This window comes from Ambystoma mexicanum, chromosome 5q, assembly GCF_040938575.1.
Source record: "Ambystoma mexicanum isolate Mex_15411 chromosome 5q, UKY_AmexF1_1, whole genome shotgun sequence".
Lineage (NCBI taxonomy): Eukaryota > Metazoa > Chordata > Amphibia > Caudata > Ambystomatidae > Ambystoma > Ambystoma mexicanum.
The window spans coordinates 188,693,088-188,715,063 of NC_090933.1; positions in this window are offsets into that span (position 1 = coordinate 188,693,088).

A 21,976-nucleotide genomic window follows, 5' to 3' on the forward strand; every position below is an offset into this window, starting at 1 on the left:
CCCAAACGCCCTGCTTTTATGCAAGAAACCCCCATTCATTCAGCCTAGCTGTCAATCAAACATGCTAAGTGGTGAGCTGGCCGGCTCACCACTTGGGCCAATCACACAAGAGTGCGACTTGAGTTGCCAAGGCAACTCAATCCAGAGTGTCTATACCCCCTCCCACACCCCCTATGGTACCCAGACAGAGTGGCACCACTTTTGGAGGCTGGAGAAGCCCGCCAAAAAGGGGAAGAAAGGGCTCGACTTGGTTGGAGTCACAGAAGAGAACACAAACGCCATTTTAGAATCGAATTCTGGCAAAAAATACCAACTGGTGAATTAATATTAAATAATAACTCCAGGGTATGGAGTCCATGGTGGGGGGTCACTATGACACCCCTGTGTCACTGCACTGAGGGTGCGGTGTAAAACACATAGTAAAAACACATGAGACCTTATGGAGTAAAAGACCCCATAGCCCATAAAACACATTAACACTCAAAGGAACCCCTCAAATCATGTCCAAGAGTGTGAGGAAAAGAGTCTCACTCTGGGCAGGAGAAAAAAACAAACTCCAGAAATCCAGCAAAGCTGCTGGGGGACTCATTAGGTTAGGAAATTCAGCCTAAACAGACACTTCTCCCTAACATTGGCTTACGATGGGGAGTGGCTTTTTGGACCCAAAACCAAGTCCCTTGAGAAATTTAAGAATTCTAAGCGCACAGCCAATTAATTGTGACTGGTGGTGCAACAGCAACCCCCACACCAAGCCTTTTCTTTCGAGAGGAAGCGGGTATAGGAGATACTCCATTCCTAGCAGGATGAAGCGCCCCAGCAGACCAAACAAGGGCAACACCAATTCCCATGGCCAGGCAGAGGTAGATAGGTATGAGACAGTAGACAAGACAGCAGCTTTGACTTCCAAGGTGCCTAAGAAGCCTCTTTGAGGTCTCTCCACATATTTTGCCAGTTGGAGGGAGAACCTCTGGATTCTTGGGTAAATGGTGGGAAATCGCATCCAACGTCTGGGCCCTCCAACTAATCCAGTGGGGCTACTGCCTCCCATTTGTGAGAAGAACCCCCTTCTCGTCAGCCCAAATGGGAGATACTGGAAGAGGTGCAAGCCCTTCTTGTGAAGCAAGCAGTGGAAGTGGTTCCAATCAAGGAGATAGACTCGGCTAGTCCTCTCGATAGATCCTGGTTCTCAAGAAAGGGGGTGGCCTCTGTCCCATCCTGGACCTCAGATATTTGAAAAAGTTCCTGAGGAAGGACACATTCAGGATGGTGACGTTGAGAGAAATACTCCAGGCTCTACAGCTCCAAGACTGACTGGTGTTGCTGGACCTTCAGGATGCTTGTTTTCAAATGCCAATCCACAGGAGGCAAACGGTCCATGGGGTTTGTCATTGGAGATGCACATTACCAATTCAAACGGCTCCTTTTTGGCTTGATCTCCTTGTCTAGGGTCTTTACCAAGCTAATGGCAGTAGTGGTGGACCACCTCCGGATAGCCGGCCTCTTTGTGTTTCCATACTTGGACGATTGGCTCATCTGAGCATGGTCATCGAAGCAGGTTTCGAGGCACAGAAGCTCTAGTTCTTTGGAGCAGTCTTGGACACTCGGGAAGGGAAGGCCTTTCCTCCCAAGGAGAGAGTCACCAACATAGCACAGATCGTCAGTCGTTTCCAGACTTCGAGCAGTCTACCTGCTTAGGTGTTCATGTGCCTACTGGGCCTCATGGCATCCTTTATTTTCCTGGTGCCGTAGAGGAGACTCCATCTGAGATCTCGGTAATGGCTTCTCAGGAGCCAGTGGTCTCAATTTTATGACCAGATGTCTGTGATGCTCCAGGTGTCCAGGTCGGTGGAGTTGACAGACCAAACAGGTTGGCAGGCGAACCTGGCTGGGCACCATGGCCGGAAGAGCAGGTGGTCACGGAGCTCTCGCTGAAGAGTTGGAGGGAGCCCATTGCAGCTCGCTTCAGATCAGCGGCCATTAGTCTCAGGAGGAGAAACGCTCCCACATAAATCTGCTGGAGCTTGGAGCGGTCAGACTGGTGCTGACGCCTTTTGCACCTGCCATCTAGGGGAAAGATGTCCTGGTGTTAACGGACAACACTGTGATCATGCACTACCTCCACAAGTAGGAAGATGTGAGATGACTACCTCTGTGCACGTAGGCCATGCACTTATGGTTCTGGATGCTGGAGAATAACATCTCATCCTCTCGAGCTCATCTGGCAGGAGTAGAGGATGGGTTGGCATATGCTCTGAACAGGCAGACCTCAGTCTCCCACAAGTGGGAGCTATGCTTGGCTGTCACTGCAGAGGTCTTCACCAGGAGCGTTGCTAGGGGGGGCTAAGGGGGCTATAGCCCCTGATCTTTTGGTTGTAGCCCCGGATAGAATCTCAGGAGCTACAGCCCAAAGACTAGCTAGCCCCCAGTCCCAACATTTCCGACATCAGCGTTGCCCCGGGTCTTTTCCAGACCTAGCAACTCCCCTGGTCTTCACCCAGTGGGGCACCCCATCAGTCGATCGGTTTGCGACAGTGGAAAACGTGAAATGCAAGTAGTTCTGTTAGAGGGAATTTCCCCCTAGGGAGGAATTGGCATATGTTTTTTAGTGGAGTAGATCTTTCACCTCCATTTTGCACTCCCGCCGATACCAGTCTTCCCTTGGGTTCTCAGGAGGTTACAGAGATTTGGGGTTCACCTGATCCTGATCACCCTGAACTGGGCAAGGAGAATGTAGTACCTGGATCTCCTGGAACTGGCTGTATGCCTACCTCTCTGGCTTCCTCAGAGGCTGGACCTCTTGTCACAGTCGGGGAGGCAATGTGCTTCACCTGAACTCAGACCCTTTCAACCTGCATGCGTGTCTCTTTGAGAGGCTGAGGAATGGAGACTGGGACTTCAGCTAAAAGGAACTGACTGTTCTGTTAGCTGTGTGCAAACCTTCCACTTGCCCCTGTATGTGTGCAGATGGCGAACCTTTCTTTTTAAAAATTATTTTATTGGTTAATTACACCTTTTAACAATTTACACAAACTTTCTAATTTTATAAAATAGGAATCATAATTTTTACAATCAACATACATTTGTCGTTAAAATACATAATATGAAATAGCTATAATAAATCATTCAAGAACCTAAAATAACAATTCTGCATTAAAATTCTACTGTGTATTATAATCACAAATCTAAACACTATTTAATAAAAACAATTCCTACTATCTACTAAAATAAAATGTTCATAAATTCAATATCATATTTGTAATTTGTTCCCACATGTGGAATAGCGCTAACTTTAAAATAGTACTTTGTCCAGAGCACATTTGGCTCCACATTTGATCTGTTTGGTATTCATTGAATAGGGTATCTTAAATTTGAGAAAGCTTTTATATGGACTTCTTATAAGTGTCATGTTCATGAAGTCGGGGGCACAGGCATGCAGGGGTCGCATGCACAGGAGACCTGCGTGGACACTGTCCTGGGGCCTTTGGCGCCAGGCTCATGAACAAATGTAAACGAGAACATCCATTTAACACCAAAAAGCTTTTATTATGGACATAGGACTTCAGATGCATTAACTTTGAACATTCCATCCATTAAGCAGGATGCATTAACATTGAACATTCCATCCATTAAGCAGCCCCAAGTGTATTCTTGGGTGTGGCTGCTAATGGATTGCCTTTGCACGTGCTCACTCTCTAGGAGTGGTACGGTGTGGTTGGTAAGCCGGCCCTAATGGGCGTGCCCACGATCTCAGCTATATAAGCTGCCCTGATCCTCAAGACAGACGCTTTGCGTTATTCTTCACTTGCAAGCAGTGTAACACTCACCGTCGCCTGAGGTCAGACTTACCTTTGAAGATCCTGCTTCCTGGACATCCGGCTTCCTGCCAGCATACTTACCAACTGGGGGAAGCTGTTCTTACCTGTACATCTCTTCGACGAACCAAGTATTCATCTTTACACTTTCCGGAACGCCGAAATCTTCATCTTGGCACTGCAGCACGACACGCTCCATTGTCGACAGCAGCAGCGCCTGCAAGGAAAAACAGACGACAAGGTTAGACATCGAAAAAACATTCAGTTTATGGTTGCGCTTCGCCATACGTCAGACTTTAACTTAAACCATCACTTACCTGCCGTCGAACATTGCGGTAGCATCCATCTTCCATCAGGCCGCATCTTGCGTCTCACAGCTGCATTGAGGCCGCATTTCCATCTAAGAGAAGAAAACGGAAGAGAGACATTATTGCGGGCATAAATAGGAGCAACATATCAATATATTAAACAGAACGAACAGCATCACAAGAGCTCAATAAAGACTTACCAATTATAAGGAGAAGCATAGTCGCAGCTGGACTGGACTAATCCTATCAGGGATCAGTGAAGGAACTAGTTACCCGCTGAAACTGTAACGAGCGCCTATAACTTTGGGGATCAGACTCGGAAGCTGCACGCTAAGTAGAGTTCGTGGGAGAAGTTCATGGTCCCGAGGAATCGTGAGATATATATGTTTTTGTTGGTACGGCTGTGTGGCCACTTCAGTGCCAAGATGGCGGCTAACAAAGGAGAGACCTCCGAGGAGAAACGAAACTGATTCCCCGGGACTGCGGGACAAGGCTGCGGACGATTGCCTGGAGGACGAGTACAACAGGAAATATGGAAAAGTGTTCGAGATGGCACCGTGAGAGTGCCCTGCCTGGCGTACGCTAATGAAGCCTTGGCGATCTGACTGCAGGAGGAGATAGCATTGGACACTTGGGCGACAAGGCCTACGGAAGTTGAATGAGGAGTGCGAGGCCATAGCCCACCCGTAAGACAATTCGGAGTGCCATCTTGAATGTGAGTTAAGAGACCTGGGAGCCAGACTATTGTCGGACTAGGGACAGTGCAGCAGCTGCACCAAGACGGAGCCGTACAGGAGTGGAGGGCAGCGCCATGTGTCGGTGAAAGGGTTGAGAGTCAAGTCCAAGCAACCCTCGATGGAGGTTTTTACAAAAACGCAGCGGACCCCCTCTACATCGGTGCAGAGCATGGTCGTGACTCCCGCAGAAGACGCCCCCGAAGGGGATAAGCACCATATCCTGGAGGCTATAACGGGACTGAGTGCTAAATGGGACTTGGCAATGGCGGACCTACGCACAGCCCTGGAGAATAAGATTGATGCTGTGGGCACGGAACTCACCCTGTTACGTCAAGATGTCAGGGCACTTGCAGAAAGAACCAGTGGTCTGGAAAGTGGGGTGAAGATCAATACCGACGTTAGCACGAACAATGCGAAGGAGATTCATGTCTTAAAACAACAGGTTGCCAACCTGGAAAATCGTGTGAAAGAGGTGGAAGGAAGGGCGAGGAGGAACAACATCTGTGTGGTTGGTCTGCCGGAGGGGGAAGAAGGCCAAGACCCCACAAACTATGTTGAAAACATGATCATACAAGGGATCAGAGCAGGGAATCTTTCGCAAGGATTCACGGTGGAGCGGGCGCATCGCGCCCTAATGAGGAAACCCCGGCCGGGGGCCCCGCCAAGGCCGATCATCGCGAGGATCCTGAACTACAGGGATAGAGAAAAGATCCTTGAATATTTTCGTAAGGGCGGTACCATAGAGAGCACATCCAGCAACATCACAGCATACCCGGACTATACGATATTGGTGCAAAGGCAGAGGTATAGTTACGTCACTGTCAAAAGAAGGCTGAGGGCGGCGGGAGTCAAATATATGCTGCTGTATCCGGCACGAATGAAGGTGCTACATAAGAACAAAGCGCTATTTTTTGATACCCCGGAGGATGTTGTCGCATGGCTGGACCTGCAGGGTTGCCCGGAACATGAAGCGGATCGTGACCGGCAGGAGCATACCGAATGAAGATTTTGTAATACGGACATTGTGAGGGTGAGTGGGAGGAGGATCCTGATTGTACAGAGAAATTGTAACTGGCTGAACTTTGAGCACAATCTGAGCCTGGTGCTCGACATGGACTAGAATATAGTGAGTGTAACTGCAATTGGTAACTGTCCAGCATCTGTATGCGTAATATTTCTTAAAAGGAGCAACAGAACGTGGACGACCTACCCCGATAGATTATTAGTTTCAGCGGCCATTAGGGTGGATTACCCTACTGAGCCCTGAGTAGAAGCTTGTGCTAGGCAGGGCTAGATGTGGTAGTGCCTGAGATCCAGGAATGGAGCTGGGCAACAGTTGGGGGGAGGGGGGTGTGGTTGGGGAAGGGATGGGGGGAAGAAGGTGGGGGGATGGGAAGTTGAGTGTGTGTGTGGTTATGGGAAGTTTAAGTTTTGTTTCGAGCCTATTTGGAGGAATCAGAATGTTGCACTTGCGGCGTATGAGGGGGCGGGATCGGCGGAAGATCGAGGGGGTGCTTACCAACGATTTATGGGAGACCTCAGGATAATAACGTGGAACGTCAGGGGCCTTAACAGTTATCTGAAAAGAAATAAAATCATGATGTATCTGAAAAGGCAGAAAATAGATATTGGACTACTACAGGAGACGTACTTGACGCGAGAGAAGTTGGACATGGTTAAGAGAAAGTGGAGAGGGACTGTGGTGGGCTCGCCATATTCTGCGTACGCCCGGGATGTGTTAATCTGGGTGGCACCGCATGTCCCGTTCCAATCGATACAAGAGGTAGTTGAAACTGATGGAAGGATGGCTATATTGCGAGGGCTGGTGGAGAGCAGGGAGGTATGCATAGTAAACACGTATGCCCCCAACCAAAACACAGCAGCATATTTCAGAGCCCTGTGTACCAACCTTAGTATGTGTATAGGGAGCGCGGTGATCTGGGGTGGGGACTTTAATTGTCTGCTGAATCCTGTGGTGGACAGATCTGATGGCGGGGTGGGTAAGGCTAGCCCGGTGGCGAGAGCGTTGCAGACGCTGCTAATTGGTTTTGGCTTTACAGATGCGTGGAGGATGAAACATCCCACTGAGAGGCAATACTCGCACTATTCAGCCCCGCATCAACTGCACACTAGGCTTGATTATGTCTTTGCTACAGCAGATGTGATGTCTGAGATTACTCAAGTCGAATATAAGGCCAGGGTCCTCTCAGATCACTCGCCCCTGATCCTCGGATGGCAATACTGCCTCCGAGCAGAGGCGCTTAAAGATGCAGTCTTTAGGGAAGAGATTACCAACTTCTTTGAGGAGACTACTGGGAGTGTTGACTCCGCGGGCACATTATGGGAAGCTTTTAACGTGGTGATGCGGGGGGCGGCCATTGCTAAGTCAAGAGGGTTACAGGGTGGGGTCTTGGCTGACCTACAGAGGACGGAAACTGAGCTAGAAACAGCATTGAAGAACAGTGACGTAGACACGGAGCTGGTACTCCAACTACAGCAACAATGTGCAGGGCATTGGGAAAGACTCTGCAATCTTAATTATAGGAAATATGTTGAGAGGCAGCACGCGGGGGGAGATAAGACAGGCCGCCTTTTGGCCTGGCTTTACAAAAGCGAGACCCCTAGGCCTCCGATTAGACCATTAATAGGGAGGACGGGGATGAAGTGGCCACACAAGAAGGGGTTAACAAAGAATTTGCGGATTATTACAGAGCGCTGTACGGGGATGATGAGATGAGTGACCAACGCAAGATAATTGAAACGTTAGAAGACATAGGGCTGCCCAAGATCAGTGAAGAGGAGAGAGAGGAGCTAGATGAGCCAATCGCATTGGAGGAGTTAGAGGCGGTTGTTAAGCAGTTGCCTACCTGTAAGACCCCGGGAGCAGATGGGTTCCCCAGCGAATTCTATAAAGTATACAGAGAGGAAATCCTCCCCCCAATGCTGGACATGCTTAATGAGGCGTTTTGAGATAGGACGGTTGCCTGAGTCGCTCAGAGAGGCGATCATAATACTGCTGCCCAAGCCCAACAAACCGGAGCATAGATGTGGTTCCTACAGACCTTTGTCGATGCTAAATCAGGACAGCAAGATTCTAACGGCTGTCCTGGCAAATCGATTGCAGAAAGAGATTGGTAGACTGATACATCCTGATCAAACGGGTTATGTCCCGAATAGGAATATAACACACAACCATAGGCGTTTTCACCGGGTGGTCGAGTGGGGTAGCGGGAATGAAGGTGAGATGGCGATAGTGTCTCTAGATGCAGTTAAAGCTTTTGATTCGGTCAAGTGGTCATGGCTATTGGCTGTCTTGGAAGGGTATGGAATGGGGCTGGGCTATATAAGGTGGGCTAAGATGTTGTATAGTGAACCGCTTGCCAGGGTCCGAACTGGAGCGGTGATATCCGAGAGATGGCAACTTGGTAGAGGCAGCAGACAGGGGGGCCCCTGGTCCCCGATGCTTTACATTTTAGCCCTGGAGCCTCTGGCAATATGCCTTAGGGCACAGTATGATGCGATAGGCATTGAGGTAGGAGGGGGAACGACACTTGATATCCTTGTACGCAGATGATTTATTATTGTACCTGCAATACCCAGAAGAAAATCTCCTATACATACTTGAAGTGATGGAAAGATATGCAGAGTTGTCGGGCATATCGGTGAACCCCCAAAAGTCTGTCATATTCCCACTGGCTAACTATAAGGGGACCCCTGTGGATAGACTACCGGTGCTACAAGTACCATGGGCAACTAGCTCTTTTCGTTACCTGGGCGTAGATGTATACCACACGGTGGAAGAAGAACATAGACATAATACAGAAGTAGCCGTCGAGAAAATTAGGAACAGCATGCAGTTCTGGGCAAAACTGCCCCTGGCGATGATGGGGCGAGGGGCAATGCTCAAGATGGTAGTCCTGCCCAGGCTCCTGCATTACTTTAGTAAAATCCCATACATGATACCCAAGAGGTTTTTCAGTAAATTGAATGAGCAGCATGTGCAGGGAGTTCCTGTGGCATGGTACCCGAAATAGAGTGGCGTTTTGGAAATTGCAGAACTTTTATGAAAACGGAGGTATCAGACTGCCTCATTTTGAGGTTTACTATTTGGCGGGACAGCTACAGTATGTGGCTAAGTGGCTCTCCGATGAAGTGACCCCTGAGCACAGGGTGCTTGGACAGGACTGCGCCCCGTTTTACTTGAAAGAAATGATCTGGCTGCCTGAAACCGAAATGAGGGGGCGTCCTGCGATGTTGAGGTTTGGGTGGAAAATTTGGCGTAGGGCTTGTCGCTTGATGGAAGTCCCATGCCCATGCCTTCCGCAGATACCGCTGGTTGCTTTGACAGGAGGAGATAATCAGTTGAGGGTGATTATTAGGACCTACTGGGAATCGGTGGGGCTGGTAACGCTAGGCGATGTTTGGCAAGAGGGGTCCATTAAGGAGTTTGTAGAACTCAGTGAAGAGGTGGGGCTACATACGGGCCAATATGTCACGTACATTAGATTGGTGCGGATGATTAGGAACACCTGGCCAGAGATAGTTTTGATAGAAGAACCAGATGCAGTTTTGGGAGCAATATATGATATATCCGAAGGAGGGCATGAGATCTCAAGATTGTATGAGATGGTGATGGCTAAGGTTGGGAAAGAATTAACACATCTGAGAATGGACTGGGAGGCGGAAGTGGGAGGCGGAATGGGGGCCCCAATGGAGGATGGGGTGTGGGAGCGTGCCCTGGGCTATCACAAAAAAGTGTCTAGAAATGGCAGATTAAAACAAATACAGCTGTATGTTACGCATAGGGCATACATGACCCCCTTGAGGATATCCAAGTTCCGAAACACTGGAAGACAAGCGTGTCCCAAATGTAACTTAGAAAACACTGACATGACACATATGTTTTGGTCGTGCCCGATCATTGGGTGTTTTTGGGGAGAAGTGGCGCAGAAACTGGCTGATAAGGGGGTTACTCTTGTTATAGACACGGCCTGGGCCTGCTTAGTGGGCGGGTTCCCCAGGCCACGGAAACTCAAGCATATTGAGAAACTGAGAAATCTGGCGTATGTGCTTGCAAAACGTAGGATTGCCATGGGGTGGAAGAAATGGCACAAGTCTAAGGTGGATGTATGGTGGAAGGACTTGCAGAAATGGGCGGAGGCTGAAAAGGTGGCATGGCAAGAAGCGAGTAGCCTGGCTGGAGAAGGGGAGGCGGGCACCCTGTTGGCTTGGAAATCGCTAATAGCAGAATTGTTTGGAGTAATATCGGATCCAACAGACTCCGAAGAGAACGAAACCCGGTCGCATGTGCCAGACATTTAATGAGATTGACAAATAGGCTCATGGGGGGAGGGACGGGTTATGGGAGCAGTGATTAAGATAAATTGATGTGTAATGGAACTATTATGATTATGCTGCTTGTTTGGTTTGTGTTGTTTTGTTTGCATAAAATCAATAAAAGAAAAGAAAAAAAGTTTATTACAGTTTGTCAAAGGAAGAACAAGTTATGAAAGCTACATTTGGATATTCAGTACATTTTAAAGATACATAAGTACAGCCTACTATAACCCTGATAGGTCCTATTGAAAACATTTAACACTTAACCCCCCCTCCCCCCGATGAACAGTATCATCTCTTGCTTTATACATCTAATTTAAGTCGAATGGTTGCAATTGGCGTGTGATGTGACCGTTTTTACATACAATAATACACATGGTTGTATTTCTCCTATTCGTCCGAAGTGCTGCATAACGGTCTCTTCAAATGTGGAAGTGAATAGGTATAGAATACCTTCACCTCCAGATTCACAAAGTCCCAAGCATATATTCGGTCACAAAGTCTGTCCACAATAGGTCCCATTGCGTGAATTTTGTATGCAAACAAGCAGTGATCTTTTCCATCACACAAATGTTGGTGGTGACATTGACCCATTCACCTTTGGTAGGTACACTTTTTGATTTCCATTTAGTTACCAGTGCAGCCCGTGCTGCCAATAAAAGAGGAGCCGCTAGACCTCTAAACCTCCTATGCTCATCATCATGTTTCTCAAACCCAAATAGGATTAGGAGGGGGTCAGCAGCCCGCTGTATTCCGTCCAGATCTTTGATCCACCCCAGGACTTCATCCCAAAAAACTTGAATGTGGGGGCAGGTCCACCACATGTGCCAATAATTTGCATTCACTCCACATTTGTTGGCTCGCTGACTGGAACGTCTGGGAGGGCCTGTGTGGATCATATTGCCATCTATGCAAACATTTGATGCTGTGTAACTTGTATTGACTGACTATCGAAACCTGGGAGGCAGCCCTACAAAGTTTGTCCCACATGTCTAGGTCAATCTCACCATCAAGATCTCTCTCCCATCTGTTCTTTAGATGTAAAGTGGATATTCTATCTGCTTCTATTAGCTCCCTATACATAGCAGATATTAGACCTTTATTTCTGTTTTTGAGCTTAACAGTTTGTCGAATGGGGTGAGGTCTCTATTGGTGTTATCCCTCCATATTTCTTTTGAAAGTACGCCTTTGAACTGCAAAAAGTGTAAAACCGAGAGGAGGCCCAATCCTAGGGCTTACTCTAATTCCGTAATGGTAATGAAGGAGCCGTCCTTCCAAAGTTAGCCTGCTCTTTCCAACTCAGCTTTATACCAGGATTGGAACCTTTACAGATTGGGGATGTCCTCTTGGGTGCCCGGGGACCACAGATGGCTCAAGGGGGAGGGCCATGAGGTGATCTTATGTGTGCTACTCCTTTCCCTCCATATGTCCCATATTGTCCCCAATATCGGGTGGTTTCTCAATCTCCGGAGTAATTTCTTCGTTGGGACTCAGAACCACTCCGAGATCGTTGCTGGGGTTAGATGGTGGTTATCAAGTGCGACCGATTGGAGGTCTTTACTGTTTCGTAGGTGGGGGGATTAAAATCCTTAATTGGGTTGCCTCGTAATATTTTTCCAAGTCTGGTAAGCCCACTCCCCCTCTATCTTTAGGTAATGTTAGGGTGTCAAATGCAACTCGCGCCTTCTTCCCCTTGCCATAGGAATTTTAGGATTGCTCTTTTAAAGAAGTGTTTCGGCATTTGAATGGGGAGCATGCATCTGAAACGGGTAAAGAAATCAGGGGGGCAGACCATTTTGACAGCGTTAAGCCTGCAAAACCAAGATATTGTGAGTTTCTCCCACCTAGTCAGCTCTGCATGGAATTTAATTGAAAGGGGAGGGAAGTTGGCTTCATATAGTTTGATGGGATCCCTTGTGACATTTATCCCCAAATAACGTAGCATGGTTTTCTCTATTGTGAGACCTAGTGGGGAGAACCTGTACATAGTCTCCTGTGTGGGTTCATGCAGTGGATAAAGGATGGATTTGGTTTTATCTTGAAACCGGAAAGTTCCCCATATTCATCAATTAGATTAACTGCACTGGGTATGGATGAGGTGGGGTTCCCAATATTTAGGAGGAGGTAATCTGCGTACAGAGCCACTTTGTATTCTGTGCCCCCACCCGTAGTCCTTCAACCTGTTGGTCTTTCCTTAATTTCTGAGCCAATGGTTCCAGGGAGAGTGCAAAAAGTATTGCCGAAAGGGGACAACCCTGATGCATTCCCCTCCTTACTTCGAACCAGCAGGAGTATTCTCCATTTGCAAATAGTGAGGCTTTAGGGGAGGTGTATATTGCGTGAATACCTTTCCTAAATTTGGGGCCTATGCCTGCCTTCAGGAGAACCACCATGTGAAAGCCCCATTCGACCATGTCGAATGCTTTGTCTGCATCGACCGACAGGAGGACAGGGTCATTGACCATATTTCGTGACTCGTGAATTAGGTGTAAGTTCTTTCTCATGGTGTCAGCTCCTTTTCTAGCCAATATAAATCTGACCAGATCAGCGTGCAAGGAGCAGGGCATGTGTATTTCTTTTCAGGCCACAAGGATACTGGTATACATTTTGGCATCTACGTTTAAGCGAGATAAGGGGCGGTAGGAGCTTCATTGTGTGGGGTCTCGTCCTTCCTTAGGGATCACTGAAATGAGGGCTTGAGTAAAGGAGTCCGGGGCCTTCCCAGTCTCAAGGATCTCATTGAAGAGCTTTGTTAGAAAAGGGAGGAGGGGGAGAGGAAGGCCGTGTATCAGTGTTCTCCAGGGGCTTTTCCTCGAGGGAGTCTATTAATTGCATTTTTGACTTCATCTGCTGTTATCGGGGCATCCAGATCAATAGATTTGTTGTATGAGAGTGCCGGCATATCAGTGTAGCCCAAGTAATTATCTGTTCCAGAGCGCCCAGGGTCTTTCTCTGATTTATATAGGGTTTCGTAAAAGGAGGCAAAGGCCTCCGGAATGTTCTTCGCCATTGGGTTATAGGGGTTTCCCTCCCCTACTATCTCAAGGACTCTTCGTTCTGCCTGGTGCTCTCTGTCTAGCCGCCAGCAACGCGTCGGCTTTTTCCCCTTTTTCATAAAACTGTGTTTCAGAAGTTGGAGTTTACGGACTATCTGTCCCTCCTCAAACAGCCGGAGCTCCTCCCTTTTCTGTTTTGCAGCTAAGATCTTATCTTCCCTTCCCTCCTCAATCCTCCTTACCTCCGTATCTAATCGGGATATCTAATTTCTCAGTTTATATCCGGCTAGGGCCCTAAGTCTCTTTTTAGCAGCTCCCTCCCTAATTAGAATGCCTTGCCATGTTGCCTTCCCCACTTCCCACACCGTCAGTTTGGAGATCTCACCCGTATCATTCATCTTAAAGTATTCTTCGACCTCCTTCTCCATCGCCTGTTTGAAGACAGGGTCTTTCCAGAGGGATCATTACACCTCCATCATCCCCCTTACAGGGTAGGCTGTCCGATTGTAACTCAACCGAGACCAGGTCATGGTCGGACCACGCGACTGGGGCGGTCTCCGATCTGATCGCTGTTTCGTTCAGTTCCTCAGCTAGAAACAGGTAATCAATCCTAGTAAATGTATTGTGTGGGGCCGAGTAGAATGTGAAACCCGATTCATCTCGGTGAAACCCTCCCTATGTGTCGCATATTCTGTACGTGTTGATCATTTCCATAACCTCGGTGCAACCACCTTCGACTGAGTCTCTCGTATTGGGGTTCCTGTCCCTCCTATCCAGTCTTGGGTCGGCCCACAGGTTGAAACCCCCCCACCCCCGCCCCAGTATGACATGTCTCACTGCCTCCAGCATTATTTTGGGGACTGTTTTGGTAAGGAACTGGGATTGTCCCGAATTGGGGGAGTATATTGAGGCCTAGGTCACGGTAACTCCTTGTATGGAACCTGTGACTGGTAGAGCTCGCCCCTCTACATCGGCCTATTACTTATTGACCTTGAAATTGAGCCATTTTTTGAAGAAAATCCCAACCCCAACGTTCCTCAAGGGTCCTGACCCCCAGTATTCCGTACCCATTTTCACACTCAAAATCTTTCACTCTTCTCCACGGGCATATTTAGTCTCCTGTAAGAATAGGAAATCGAGCCTAGCTCTGCAGAGTTCCCTACACACCAGGGATTTTTTAGTCGGGGAGTTCAGACCTTTAACATTCAGAGTTCTCACCCTGAGGAGACCTCCCTTCTGTATGTCTGAATTATCGGCCATTCTTATTGGTGGAGAGCTTGTGATCCTCCAGTGAAGAACGACAACCGGGTGCATAATGGTCTCGCAGTACAATCACAATGCACTTGCAAGAAAAGGAACATGTTCTCTGTCCGAAAATCCCCCTACCCACAACCCCACCCTCGCCTTATCCATCCCCCTCCAGTCAAACCCAGTTGAGTTCACGGAGTCAACGCTGGACCACCATCGGAGACCGTTGCATCACGGCCCCTGCCTATAACCATCAACTTAACCTTTGAGCCCCCTTCACACCCCTCCCCCCTCCATCTAATAAGAAAGATGAAAATTTGCATAAGTAACTCCTATTGCTTACCCGTACCTAGGCACATTAGTGCACTAAATCTCCAAATAAGGGACTTACAAGACAATATAACATTTTTATTTTTTATTGTGTTTGATTCATAAAAGAAACTTTACAAATCACAGATTTTCAAAAATAGCAATATAATAAGTTTCAATTCGTTTCCTTCCTAGTAATACAAAAATACAATTTCAAACAAATATCCCACTAATTTAAAGGATCAAAAAAATAAGAAAAGCTAAAATCTTAAAATCAGTACTCTTCAGTTAGTGCTGAAATACATTTCGCTAGTACTTTTAAAAAGTTTGTCACACTAATAAGCAGCTTAACACTGTTCCCCCACATGCATCTATTCCATAATGTTAACCTTGAAAATTCCATATCAGAATACAAGTGGCTTCCCAAATGCCTAGTTCTAAGTTCATCAAAGTATTTACAAAATATCACCAAATGTTTCACTAATTCAACAGTACCATGTCTTTGCCAAAAACGACATTCCATACCTCGGTTACTGAACTTAACACTATTTCCAGCCCAGCAATGAGTGCGGTCATACTTACAGAACTGATTTAGTCGAAATCGCATATATACATTTCTTTCAGTGAAACTAGGGAATTGGTATATGTACCTGGGCAAAACGCCGTTTTCTCTTCTAAATAGTGCATATTCTTTAAACAATTTAATGTTACCAATGCGATCTGATTGCAGACACCAAGCCAACAATTGGAATTTACGTTTGTTTGCAGGTAGACATAGTATGAAATCTTCTTTGGGAATATTAGTAACTTCTAAAATGCTATCCATTTTCTTAGCAAATTTAGTTAAAATGGATAAAGAACCATGTTCTATTAGTTTGCCCAGATCTACATATAGGGAGTTCCTGTGAGGACTAAGCATCTTTCTGTAATTATTCAATTGTCTCCAATTCCATTTTGCAGAGAGGCAACAATCCTAGTTCATGCAGGATTATGGCATTTGGAAAAGAATTGGCTAAGCCCAAAACCTTTTTCCACAATTGACCTTGAATCATGTCCAGGAATTCTTCCATCTCTACCATACATAAACCAAGTATATATAATATACATGGTTCAATCTTTAACAAATAAAATTGAATAATGGGTATTGGGGAAAAGGTACAATATTTTCTTTACAGAATGCTCATATGCGATGTCAAAGGTTTAATTCATTCCCTTAGGAGTTTGGACCACCATGTCTTGGAATTCTGGTCAGTAAGAGTATAGCCTAAATAGCGTAACTCACTAACCACCTCAAATTTTTCCATTCCAATTGACCAGTTGTATTTCTTGAGTTTTCTCTTGCCATCAGAAAAAATCAAGATTTTAGATTTAGACCAATTTATTTTTAGATTAAGGTCCTCTGCAAAGAGATGGAAGGCATCCAGCTTATTTTGTAGCCCAAATTGTGTTCTGTCAAAAAATAAAAGATCATCTGCAAAGCAGATACAGTTTAATTTGAGATGTCCAAGACTTCCTGGATAAGTAGTTAAATCCTTCCAAAGTAATTCTATATGAGAGAGATATAAATAATATCGCAGCCATAGAGCAGCCCTGTTTAAGTCCGATTTCAGTCGGAATTTCTTCAGTTAGTGTTCCTATTTTGTTAACACGTACCATATAGCTTGTATTGGGGTGCAATAATGCTATGAGAGCCACTAGGTGTACAGGGATCCCTAAATCAATCATAATCTTGCATAATTTACATCTTATCACAGTGTCAAACGCGGACCTAAGGTCTAACGCAGCCAGATAGACTGCACCAATTCCTGTTTTTTTGGTTTGGCACTGGAGAAGTGATAAAATAGTAGCATCAAGAGTACACCCCATATCTTTGCGAAAGCCAGTCTGAAATTTGGACAGAGTATCATTCATAAGCAGAAAATCGTGAAATTCCTTTAGGATAAGCTGAGAAAAGACCGTTGCAGAGGCATCAGTTACTGCTAGGGGCCTAAAATGTTGAGGGTCATTGGAGGGACCCTTCTTATAGATGGGGACTATAATGGCTGAACACCATGAACTAGGAATGTGTTTAGTTGCAAAAATTGTGTCAAATTTAACTTTAAGAATTCCAGCCCAAAATTGCGGATCTAATTTTAGTACACCTGCAGGAATACCATCCGGTCCAGATGCTTTAGTATCTTTTAGCTTGATAATAGCTTCTGTCACGTCCTTAATAGACCAAGGACACATTTCTAAGATAAACTCTGAGTACTCCATGTGAAGAGGCCCCTGAGGGACCCTTCGCGTATGGAAACAAGGCACAATCACCACACACGAACTGATACGCCAGACCCGAGGTTGTATTCCCAATATCTAGGGTTTATTGCAAAACAAATAGTCTGTTTGCCAACTGGTCCCACGCCCCGCGACGTGTGTCTACCAGACCTCGGGGGACGCAAGAGAGAGAAATTCGTACAACAGTTACATATATACAAAACAAGCATCTAGTAATCAGTAGTGTCACAATTTATACCACCCCTATTGCATTTCCTTTGAAGTAGGCACGATGATTGACAATGGTGACGAGTTTGACACCTTCAAACATCCATTGTGTAACAATTTGCAATTATGTAAGCCCACAGACACAAGTCTGTGTTTTAAAGAACATGATGCTTCTGTTTCTGCAAGCAAGCTGTGCGTAGGGAGAGACACATTACAGGCCTTGCTATCTCCTAGTTTTTATTTGTGTGCCGGGGTGGGTCAACTTGCTCTCCAGGACTCTACCGGGCTCAGGGAAGGGGGGCTGCAAAGAAGAGCATAATTCAGTACTTTTAATGTTCGCTCCAGCATTTCTACTGTGCTTACCGAGACTAGCTGGCACCTGCTGTACTGATTAGAATGCCTTGTTGCTCACTCTCCAAGGATATGCAAGGGAGGGGACCGGGCATTTCTGTCTGGCTTACTGCGTTATGTTTCAACATGCCACTCGCAGCCTTGCATTGTGCACCAGTGAAGCAGAATAATATTTCAGCAAAGCAGTTTTACATGAGGCAAAAAGGCAACGTTAGAGAAAACAAGATGGTGATTTCAGTCGCTTTAAAATGCCCGCACCGTAGTCAAGCTTATGGCTATATATTTCTAATACTAAGCACATGAGGTGGTTGGTCTTCGGCCAACAAAATGTAGTGCCTCACGATCGAGGGGGTGTCTATTCTTTCTGGACTGACACATGGATGAATCAATATGGAAAGATTTAGGTAGTACAAGAAATATATTTAACCCAGGTAGCGGCTGAGATAGAAGGTTCATTTGGAGCGCTAGGGGCATTCAGATTTCTAATTAGAGTCCAGATATTCCTACTATCATGTGCCAAAATGGTATGCATCATACGCTGATTATCTTTAAGGGCAATTTCTTGCCTGAAAATCCTAATCTGGTTCTTAAACAAGAGGATAATACGCTTATTTTCCATTCCATAGTCAGTAAGACTCAAATTCAATCTAGCTAGTTTCCTAATATTGCAATTTTTTAGGAGTTTTAGATGGTGAATTCTTAAGTCAAATGCATGTTGGTGTTCCCTTAAAGTAGGAAACGGTTTAGGATCAAGTGCAATTTCCAACAAGTGTGTCTGAATTATGTTGCCAAGCTTCATTTTGATTTCTGATTCAAAATCTCAGAGCTCCGATTAATAGAGTTAAAGAGGGCATCATTATTAAGTTTGGCAATCAATTTTCTACAAGTATGTCTATTCCATCTAATTGACAGACCTGCCCTGTCAATCTCAATAAGTTGAAGCGATTCTTGCATAGCTAAGCTCCAATTTTTTATATTTAGGCTGATGGAGATGGCTAAATGGTCCCCATAGCCAAAATCTAGGATTTGAGTAAGTTCAGAAAGGTTACACAGACATGTGGATAGGAAAAAATGGTCAATATAAGAACTAAGATCACCCCACTTCCAGGTAAACATGTGAGATCCTTGCTGTGGCTTCACTAATTGCATGTCCCATCCCAAGAGGTATCTCGCCCACTTTTGACCGTTTATCATCGTTAGTGGTAAATTCTTCATATCCGTGCACACTCCAGGGTCCTTGGTCTTATAACAAGATGAGTTAAAATCCCCACCTATAATGATCCCAACATACTTCATTGTTACAAATATATCTTCCAAGATTTCATCAAGTCTATTAACAATTTGGTCCCAGATGGTACGAGCCCTGTTCCAATACAGGCATATAATTACCAATGCTAAATATTGTGATCTCTTTAACTTGAGTAGAAGTACCAGTAAACTTTCATCTTTGAACAACATCATAGCATCAAATTTACATCGATTGCTTACAAGTACTGCAAGACCACCAGAAGGCCTACCCTTTAAGCCTCTAGTTGCTTCCATAGTGTAAGAACTATAACCAGCAATATTAAAGGGAGACGTGCATTGTTTCTTGAAGAAGAATTATTTCATGATTTTTTCCTAGATTCTCTTTACCAAACCACTGTTGGAAATTAGCGAGTCCACAACAGTTCCAAGATGTAATTCTTAGCGGACCCTCGCTACGCTAACGCATCATCGTTAGCCTTTGCAGGTGGACATAAAGTTCCACTTGGCCCAGGGGTGACTCCATTCAGTGCGACCACTGGTGCAAGCAATTGCTTCAGCGTGTCTGCATTGATGCTAAGCTGCGGCATCAATTGTATATTCACCTCTTTAGGGTTTTCAATCACAGGCGGGGTCGCTAAGAATTCCTCTGCATCTTTAATATTCATAAACACAGATGGAACAAGACCCAGTGCAATAAAATTCTCTTTATTCCCAAACCATCTTCATGAGTATCATTGACTGGAAACCACATAGCATACAGTGATTACAATGATTACCAAGCCGTACCCAGTCAAGATAATCTGAGCGAAGTGTTCTTAGAGGGGGAATAGCTTGGAAGGTTTTCAACATGAATGTTGTGTTCAAGCTGGTTCTACCATTCATTTCAACATTGCTTTCCCACCCCATAATCACTGGCATACCTGGAACCAGTTTTTCATCAGGAGCCACTTTGCTAGATCCAGACTCTGGTTAAAATTCTTCTTTGTACAACTCTTGTTCCACTTCCTCCTCATTCACATCTATTTTAGGATTTGGTCCACTCCACACACTCAAAGATTGCTTCTTTGAATTGACCACGGGTCTAGTCCCTCCCTTAGGCTCTAAACCCTCTTCTCCATCCTCATCATTATTAATTTTATCGTCACAATGATTGTCCCCACTAACCATTTCAATCTTGTCACATTCACCAGTGGGTACGTACATTCATGTTATCTTTATTGCCAGAGGAGTTATTTTTTATAGAATTGCGAAAGGGCAGTTTGTACACCCGATATACCAATACCCATAGATGTGGACTGACCCTTTTATAGAGGCAGGGGATTGCATTCTTTGCCAAGTCTACTCCCACTATGACCAGTTTCGGTATTCAAATGTTTGGTCTTTCGTGTACATTTTTTCTGGGGGCAGTGGCTCTTCCTTGCAGCCCTCTGAGAAGAGGTTCAAATGAGCCTTGGTCTCTTCGTCCAGTTGATGGAGGTCAATGCCCTTCTCCTCACACACATTATTTGCCATAAGCTTTCGTTCGTTATGGGGTACCACCTCCGCACCATTTTTAGATTTTACATTCATTTTTTTCTCTTTTGCAGTTTGACACTTATTTCTCTTTGCCTCCCTTTTCTGTGCACGAGCTATGGTTTTTTTCTCTGTCCTTGTCAATACAACTTTCTGTTTTTCACACTCACTTTCAAAGTCAGAGTCAATCATACTTCCACTCATTCCTTCATTTTTATCATCAGATAAGTCAATTAGGTCTAGAAGCACTGAGGGACTATCCGTTTCTTCTCTAACAGGCACAGAGTCTAGTTTAGGTGAGCAAAAACACTTGATCCCATTGTTAAACTCTCCCATTGTAAATTTCTTAACGACCTCGATATCCAATTTAAGCATTTTGATATCACTCCCCATAGCTCCTATAGCTTCCATTACAGGGTTGGGAGATTTCAACACAGGGTTGTTAGGGAGAATTCTCTGTTTAGGCTGAATTTCCTAACCTAGTGAGTCCCCCAGCAGCTTTGCTGGATTTTTGTGGTTTATTTTTTTTCTCCTGCCAAGAGTGAGACTCTTTTACCCTCACTCTTGGTCATGATTTGAGTGTGTTTCTTTGAATCTAGATGTGCTTAAAGGGCTATGTTTTTTTTTTTACCACATAGGGCTTCATGTGTTTTTGTGATGTGTGTTACACAGCACCCTCAGTGCAGTAACACAGGGGTGTCATAGTGACCCCCCAGTATAGACTCCATACCCTGGGACTGACTACTGTCTCCCAGGGCATGTAAAGTCACCATTGACTTTACTAGTCTAAAATTCTGAACAGAACCAGTACAAACCATCATATTGTGGACGTACTGGCTGGGGCAATTCAATTGCCCCGGGGTCTGTTAGTCGAGGGGGCACGTCTCCGTCCCCCCTGATTGAGTTTTGGCTGGTGGCAGTGGATACTACTTTTTATATTCAACCGCAAATATTTTCCTATGGGATTTCCCATTGTTTTAGGCTACTATCTTTATTTAGTTATTTACGGTAGCCTTGAACATACCGCCGCTTTATTGATTTATTATTAATTCTCCGGTTGGTATTTTTTGCCAAAACTTGATTCTAAAATGGCGTTTGTGTTCTCTTCTGTGACTCCAACCCAAGTCGAGCCCTTTGTTCCACTTTTTGGCGGGCTTCTCCACAGAAGCCCTCCAAAGTGGTGCCACTCTGTCTGGGGTACTTAGGAGGGGTGGAGGGGGATTTAGGCGCCCTGGACTGAGTTGCCTAGGCAACTCAAGTCGCACTCTGTCCTGATTGGCCCAAGTGGTGAGCCGGCCGGCTCACCACTTAGCATGTTTGAGTGACAGCTAGGCTGAGTGAATGGAGGTTTTCTGCATACAAGCAGGGCTTTGGGGACTAGAACTTCAGAAGTCGCCACAGGACCTAAGAATCCGACGAGGGAGAAGCTGAGCCGACCTGCCACGACGACGCCACCCGTGGAGCCCTGCTGGACCGTCTCACCACTTTTCCCAACGACAGAGGAGATCTCCCGCCGGAGAGTCTTCTTCCTTTGACTGGTGGGGATAACCAGTTTCACCGTCTTTTCGCCTTCCCGACGTACCTCGTGGCCGCCTTGCCTGTGCCAAGCACCCCGGCAACCGGGATACAACGTTTTA